General features: G+C 40.9%; 1 long non-coding RNA gene across 1 annotated transcript; it reads right to left on the bottom strand.

The window, feature by feature from the left end:
• On the bottom strand, positions 1 to 5,705 carry LOC133730145 (uncharacterized). The gene is made up of 4 exons (XR_009856636.1): positions 5,504 to 5,705; positions 5,247 to 5,316; positions 1,706 to 1,766; positions 1 to 196 (listed from the first exon to the last, which is right to left on the bottom strand). It is a non-coding gene; the product is annotated as an uncharacterized LOC133730145 (long non-coding RNA).
• Positions 5,706 to 8,454: the final 2,749 nt, after the last annotated feature.

Here is an 8,454-nt window from a genome sequence, read left to right on the forward strand (position 1 = left end):
TTGAATCGAAAATATTAAAACTTTACATTCATAGCAAGATGTTCTTTACATTTCTAGCAAAATACATTTCATATCAAGGTAAATTCTTGGATTACAAAAAACAAGGTAAAATCACTATCATCAAATTGGACGTTGTCATGCATCGATGGTAGGGCATCATCATCCAACTGGAAATCCATGTCGTAATTAGACATATCTGCAATTATTGAGTACGCATCTCAAATAACATTAACATATTAATATCAGCAATATGAACCATAAGTACTAAATCACACTTAAAACTTTTCTCTAGTTTTTTTTTTTTTTTTGATCAAATAAGAACTTCATTAATAATGAACTGTTTACAACGAGTTATAGGCGACATCTCTAACCCAGAAATGGCCTCTAGACTTCACACTGGAACTCTATAATGACTGACTCTAAACTTGCACTACAACTGTATGACAAAGACAAACGCGCAGGAGCAGTGACCCCTTAACATCTCACCTCTTGTCCAGCCAGTAATAACTCTAAGACTAGACAACTCACTTGTGTCGACATTAAACTCACCAACCAGAGTCCTCCTGACCAGCATTTGATTGACTAAGTCAACACTCGTTGTGACCTAAACTCAATCAAATGGATTACCGGACATTCAGACCTGGGACTAAAAAAGCCAACACCATCACCTCCCTATTGTCAACACCATCCATCCACCACTGCTCCAAAACGCCATCGCCTCCGACCTGATCCCAGACAGGAAGGACCCACTAGAAGGCCAAGGATGATTGTCTATGCCAGACTTTTTCGCCACCGCTGCTGACCCAACTCCAGAACAGGAACGACCCCCAAGACTGCGAAATAGAAGATTGTCTCTGCCACACCTTTAGTAGTGTCTTATTACCAAAAAACCAAACCCTAAAACACTAGTGACAGCCAATCCCGCCACCATGGCAAACCCGATCTTATTGCCAACAAAACAACTTAAAAAACAACATTAAATAAAAAGATAACCAGGGCAGGGCCCAAAATTGAGCCCAAACCCCACATCCAGCCCAAGTAGGAGAGGGCCCAGCCCAGTTCCTGCACAGCCCCCCATCTTCGTCCCCCCATTCCTGACGTGCCACCACCTGCGACGAACATCCACCGTCGTTGTCTCGCACCATCGCCGACCATCCACCAACCCGGTCGCGCCACCGCCAGAAATCCACAGCCCACACCCCAATCCAGAAGTCCACCCAACCCAGATCGAGTCGAGGACTCGTAGCGCCAACCCAGAATTGATCGACAATCCACCACCATCTCTGACCATCCAGGACTCGACCCGCCACAAATCCCATCTCCTTCGCCCTCTTCATCCCCAGACGTGCCGCCCAACCAACCCACAACTTCCACCTGTAAGTACTGAACCACCACCCCCCAGCAACTCTGATCTCCCCTACCACCAGCCATCAAACCCAACGATCAAGAACTAAGCCACCCCGATAGAAGGGACCAGGCGCGATTACCCAGCAACAAGGCCCGTCCGACGACAACGTCCGTTGACGCGCCGCCGGACGGAGGTAAGAGAGTTTTTTTGAAAACCCTAGCAGAGAGTTTTCTTGCTCTGCTTTTTTGCTTTTCCTTTGTTTTTTTCTTGTTATTAACTTTTCTCTAGTTAAGTTTATATGACCATATGAAAATATATAAGCCTATCAAATTGAGTCAATTATGAATGCACACACACCTATATTTCTCTTACACTTGCAGACTAAGCCTTTTTGTAGAAACAGATTGTTTGTCTAAATCTGCAGTATGGCAATGTATGTTAGAAGACAAAAGGAGTACATGGAAAAAGTTTACCAAACACCTTGGAGGTCAAAGCAATATTGCATATTGAGAAAGAAAGAAAAAATCGAGTGGACATGGTTTATGGTAAAAATATTTTGAACAAGAAATAATAAGCTTGTGAACAAAACTAATTATCTGCAATATGAATAGGGAAACTTGGTTAGACTGTAAGATATGTTAGCAGTACGTATTAATATCACACACTATAATCACACGTGTCATCAATGGTATATCAACTGTTGCATCATGTTTCTGCCCAAAACCAAGAGGTTCAACTGTTGCATCATGTTTCTGCCCAAAACCAAGAGGTTCAGATGCCAATGGTGGAATCCGTGACTTCCCATTCGAAAAGGGATTGACCTCGACCTCTTCTTCTTCAAAGGGATTGGGGTCCTGATGATGATTCTGGTCTCTCCGCGCTAGGATATGGCGGCACGAACGAAGTACATCCCCAAATTTTGCAAATTTTGCAGAGAATTTAGAGAGAGAAAAGGATATCAAACGAAGAGAGGATTCTGTTGCAAAAGCTGGTCTCCCTGATGATGGAAAAAATTGGCCTCCATTCTTTCCGATTATTCACCATGATATTGCCAATGAAATTCATGTACATGCTCAAAGGCTACAGTATATGGCTTTTGCAAGTTGGTTTCGTATAGTTCTTTGCCTTGTGTTCAATGTAATTGCTGTTATCATCTGTTGGGTTAGAGGAGGAGGTTCCAAAATATTTTTCCTTGCAGTCATCTATGCTCTACTTGGAATACCACTCTCATCAGCTTATAGGAAAACCACACCAGACCAACCTAATGTGTGATATTAATACTGCTAACAAGATATAGAATTGAGAATGCTGCTGATTCGTTGAACCATCTGTATGTTCATTGTAATTTTTCATAGCCATGCAACATACTTTATTTTTCCCTCCTCTTATTTTCAGTACTAAAGATCATGCCAAATTTGCAACTCTTACGCTCAGGTCTGTGGAATGAGGTTCATAGCAATGCCCTTCCCCTTCCTCAATATCTCCTCTTCTTGGACACATACTAGCTATGAGGCTAATGAGATCCCCAACTGGCCTTTTATCCCTGTAAGCCAGTTGCATTCTTCGTGTGTTTTAATAAAAATTCTTTTTAAGTTCTATGCAATGGAGTTGTGTGATATATTTTCAAGCTTCTCAAATGCTGAGGGATTTCAAGGTTTTCTAAACAATCACGCAGCAGCCTAAACATATGTATCAACTATCAAGCATATAAAAAGTGCATAAAATCCAAGGTCAATAAAGTGAATGAACATATCAATCATACCTCAACAAGGGTATTTCAATCAGTCCTGCAACATATATAAAGACCTCAACAAGGCTATTCCAATCAATCCAGCAACATATATAAAGACCTCAACAAGGCTATTTCACATCAATACTGCAACATATATAAAGGCCTCAACAACACATCAATCAAGCATCAACAAAGCTACTGATGTTATGAATAAGAAAAGAGAAAAATTCAGGTACCGTCCTTAAACTATTGTGCCAAGGCCAATTTGATACCCGAACTCTCAAAAGTATCAATGTGATACCTAAAGACCTATATTGGCATCAACGTGATACTTCTGTCAAAAAAATTCAACGGCTCTGTTTGTTTGCCGTGGCAGCACGTGAGCAAAAAAAAAAGGGCAAAATAGACTTTTTACCCTCTTTTTTTTTTTAATTCATTTCTTTTTCTTCTTTTTCTTCTTCTTCTTCTTCTTCAACCTGACTCTTCTTCTTCTCTCTCCACCTCCTCTCTCTCCTCTCCTTCTCCACCACCTAAACCATCACTAACCCCACCGATATCCTCTCCTCTCCTTCTCCCCCCGCCTTCATCGACCGCGACCCCTCCCTCAAGTCCCTCATCTCTTGCCTCGACCTCACCGCCAACCCCAACTCCATATCCCTGCCGAACTCCGCTTCTCCTATCACCCTCTACCGCCGCCGCTGCCAACCCAACCCATCCTCTTCAATTTCTCAGCATCCAACCACCGAGCTCGAAGAAGAAGCAGACCCAGAAAAAGATTTAAGAACTTTCATAACTATCATGTAAGCTGGAAATGACCGGAAGTGGTCGAAATTACCTAAAACAGTCGAGGTGGCCGGAAATTTTCCAGAAACCGGCGAAGAATTGCAGAAACCGGCGAGGCTTGAATTCGACGTAAAAACTTCAACTATACGCTTCGATCCCTTCGGGATAATTGTTCAGAACTTCAAGGTGAACTCAATGGTTCAAGAATCACAGGAAAAGATGGTCTACAGCTAGAGATATCTGGATCGAAAGTTTCGGTGGCCGGAAAAATTCCAGAATCCGGCGAGCTTGAGTTCGACGTAAAAACTTCCACCAATGGCTTCTATTCCTTCTGGAGATTTGTTCAGCAACTCAAGGCGATCCCCTCGATCAGTTCAAGAATCACAAGAAATGGTGGTCTATAGCTCGAGATATCCAGGTCGATAGCTCGGTTTCGATTTTGATCGGGTCTGGCTTCCAGCCGCCACCACGGGCAGCGCTGCCGTGAAAGGGCACTTCTGGGAGCTTCTGAAGGTTGAGGTGAGCTCGAGGATGAAGTTTGGTGAGGATTGATGGCCGGTAGCTTGAGATATCAAGCTTGGAACCAAAACGAGCTCAAACCGGCCTCGTGTTCCACCACCGTGTACGGCTCAAGAGCCGGCGAAAGGCTACCACCGGCAGCTGCGCAAGGAAGAGGCGAAGCCGTGGGACGTGGTCTGGGGTCAATTGATGTCCTGTGGAGCGAGAACCATTTTGGAGAAGGAATGCTCTGTTTTGGTTGCTGGTTTCGGCAGAGAGAGAGAGAGTGAGAGAGAGCGAGAGAGAGTGTGAGCCTTTGCTAGTGTCGGTTGTTCACTCAATCACTCTCAAGCAGACAAAATCATGAAAGGTAAAGCCTTAAAACATGGAAACTCTCCCTGAATCCGCTCTGGCATCGAAAGCCTTCCGCCTTCATCGACCGCGACCCCTCCCTCAAGTCCCTCATCTCCTGCCTCGACCTCGCCGCCAACCCCAACTCCCGATCCCTGCCGAACTCCGCTTCTCCTATCACCCTCCACCGCCGCCGCTGCCAACCCAACCCATCCTCTTCAATTTCTCAGCATCCAACCACCGAGCTCGAAGAAGAAGCAAACCCAGAAGAAGATTTTAAAAAAAAAATTGGTGATGAGATTTAACATCAGGGTCATTTTGGTCTTTTCTCTTTTTTTTTTTTTTCTGACTTGTTTGCCACGTCAGCAAACAGACGGAACTGTTGGATTTTTTTTACGGAAGTATCACGTTGATGTCCATTTAGGTCTTTGGGTATCACATTGATACTTTTGAGAGTTCGGGTATCAAATTGGCCTTGGCAGAATAGTTTGAGGACGGTAGCTGAATTTTTCTCATAAGAAAAAGCATTTATACCTTTCTTCTGAAGACAATCACATTATTCACTACCCGGAACCAACTTGGGTTTTTGACACTGTGGCGTGAACTGCAGTAATGCATACAAGTGGATTGTCAATATAATCTTCGAACCTCACTGGGAAAAAAAAAATTGCAAATGTGGAACTTCTTTTTCTGAAAGTGATTGTGTATGGACAAGAATCAAGTATGTTATTCATTAGTTAGAAATTGAAACAAGCCAAAGAAACACCAAGTGATAGAAATCAGAAAGGTACCTCTACATTGAAATGGAGACAGAGAAGGAAGAGATTTGGGGGTTTCCCGATTGCAGTAGCTTGAGTCTTGAAACTTGGAAATTCAAGAGAAGATTCAAACATTGGGTAAAATGGACCAGGAGCTCTGATTTCACCAAGAAAAGTAATGGATGAAACAGAAAAATGATCAAAGATACCGGTACCGGACGGCTTTGGGGATGAACTCCAGGATCCGTACCCACAGTAATCCGTGATTCCGTGTGAGTTTCTCAATATTGAGCGGGAATAAATTGTTGGCCCGCCCTTATTTTTTGTTTCAAAATATTTCGGTGATTCTCTAATTCTTTTAGTAATTAGCTATTATTTTTATTGATAATAATTTACTTTCAAGCTATTTCACCACCAACCAAAATTAAATATATTCTTTCTTTACTTTATGAAATATCATCGGCTTGTAATTAACACATCAAAAATAAAATTTTCTTTTAACAACGACATAAATTATATTAATTAAAAATACTTGCAAAACGCACAATATTTCTTATAAAGTAATTAGAAGCAAAAAATGAATATTGTGCACATGGATGATGATCTGCTAGTCCAAATTAACTCCTGAGATGTTTGTGCGTGCTATCGTCACATCTTCCTCGTCATTCAGTCCATGGACAACCTGTTGAGGTGCGTACGGTTCTGGATCAAGGTCCACACTCATATCAAAAAAGTCTCTTGGTTTGGTCTTCACAACAATCTCCCAATCAGATTCAATAGGATCTTTTATATAAAAAACTTGTTGTGCTTGACTAGCAAATATAAAAGTATCCGATGGTGGAAGCAAATGATTAAAGTTTACCAATATGAACCCAAACTCATCATTTTTCAATCCTCGATTATGAGTCCGACTATCAATCCAATCCCCCTCAAATAGCAGTACTTTCCTACCATCGTAATAGTCTAATTCTATGATATCTATCAATACGCCGTAATAGTCAAGCATGTCATCTCTTGGTTGGCGATCATTGGCAATTACTGCCGGCGTAATTTGATCAATTTGCTAATTATAAGCAGAATTGCCACGGAAATCCGTGTGAAATACTTACACATTTGCAACTAATTTCCGTGTGTAGTCTCTTTTTTCATACGGAATTCTGTAGCCAATTGTTCTTTTCACACGGATATCTGTGTCAACATTTTCACACAGATATTCGTGTATTACTCATTTCACACAGAAATCTGTATCAAATACTTATTGTAACGGAAATCTGTCCCTCCATAATTCACATAACAAAAAAAAATTAATGATTTCGAAATAAACTAATTTGTAATACGTACAGAAATCAGTGTGAATTATGCAAAGTGGCAATCATCCATTGTCCTCGAAATTTAGAACATACCACAATCCGTAAATAACTCTGGATACGTTTTCTGCATTTCTGTTTCCAATTCCCACGTAGCTTCTTCCACATTTGCATATTGCCAAAGAACTTTGACTATCGGAATATTCTTTGTTCGCAGTACCTTTTCTTTCCAATCTAATATTTGGATTGGTCTATCCTCGAAAGATAATTGTTCGTCCACATCAAGATCTGTCCAATCTAAAATATGTGTCGAGTCTGGTTCATATTTTCGAAGCATTGACACATGAAAAAACATCATGAATACCCGAAAGCTGTGGTGGTAGAGCTAACTTGTATGCTACTTCACCTTTCTGTTCTAGGATCTCAAAAGGACCAATAAATCTTGGAGCTAATTTCCCAAATTTTCCAAACCTTTGAATTCCTTTTCGAGGTGATACTTTCAGAAACACATGATCACCCACATTAAATTTTAGTGGACGTGTCCTTTGATCGACATAACTCTTTTGTCGACTTTGTGCTGTTAGCAGTCGTTGCTTGATTATTTTTATTTTCTCAGTAGTCTCCTGTATAAAATCAGGTCCAACTATGGTAGTCTCACCTACTTCTGTCCAGCATAATGGTGATCTGCAAGGTCTACCATATAGGGCCTCATATGGTGCCATTCCGATGCTAGATTGGAAACTATTGTTATATGCAAACTCTGCTAATGACAAATAATCTTCCCAACTTCCATGGAAATCCAAAACACATGCTCTCAACATATCTTCCAAAATTTGAATTGTTCTTTCTAACTGACCATCAGTTTGGGGATGAAAGGCAGTACTAAAATTTAACTTTGTACCGAGAGATTGTTGTAAACTTTCCCAAAATTTAGAAGTGAACTTGGAATCTCTGTCTGATACAATTGAGAGAGGAATTCCATGTAATCTAACCACCTCTTGAACATATAACTTGCCAAGTGTTTCTGCAGAATCTATAGTTTTTACTGGTAAGAAATGAGCTGATTTAGTTAAACGATCCACAATAACCCATATTGCATCTTTACCTCGAGGTGAACGTGGTAAACCAGTTACAAAATCCATGGTAATATAATCCCATTGCCATTCAGCTATTGGCAACGGTTGAAGTTTTCCTGCTGGCTTTTTATGCTCCGCTTTGACTTGTTGGCAAGTAAGACATCTTGCTACACATAGTGCAATATCTTTCTTCATTCCATCCCACCAAAATTGACAACGCAGATCATAGTACATTTTTGTACTTCCAGGGTGAATGGTGTATGATGAGTAATGTGCTTCACGTAAAATTTCATTTCTAAGCTCTGGAATCTTAGGTACATATAACCTTCCAAAATATCTCAAACCATTACTCTGATCGAAGATCCAACCCTCAAGTTGATTTCCAGACATCAATCTGTCTTGAATTGATTTGGATAGAGTATCCTCCTGTTGTTTCTCAATAACCTTTTCCATCAAAATTGGTCGCGTGGCTAAGTTACAAATACGAGCCATATTGTTGTGTACATCAACATGTAGATCATATTCACAAAGAGACTCCATCATCTTCCATTTCTGAACATGTAAGCTTGCCACAAACCTTTCTGATTTTCTACTTAAAGCA

The sequence above is a fragment of the Rosa rugosa genome, chromosome 2, assembly GCF_958449725.1.
Source record: "Rosa rugosa chromosome 2, drRosRugo1.1, whole genome shotgun sequence".
In the NCBI taxonomy this organism is placed as follows: domain Eukaryota; kingdom Viridiplantae; phylum Streptophyta; class Magnoliopsida; order Rosales; family Rosaceae; genus Rosa; species Rosa rugosa.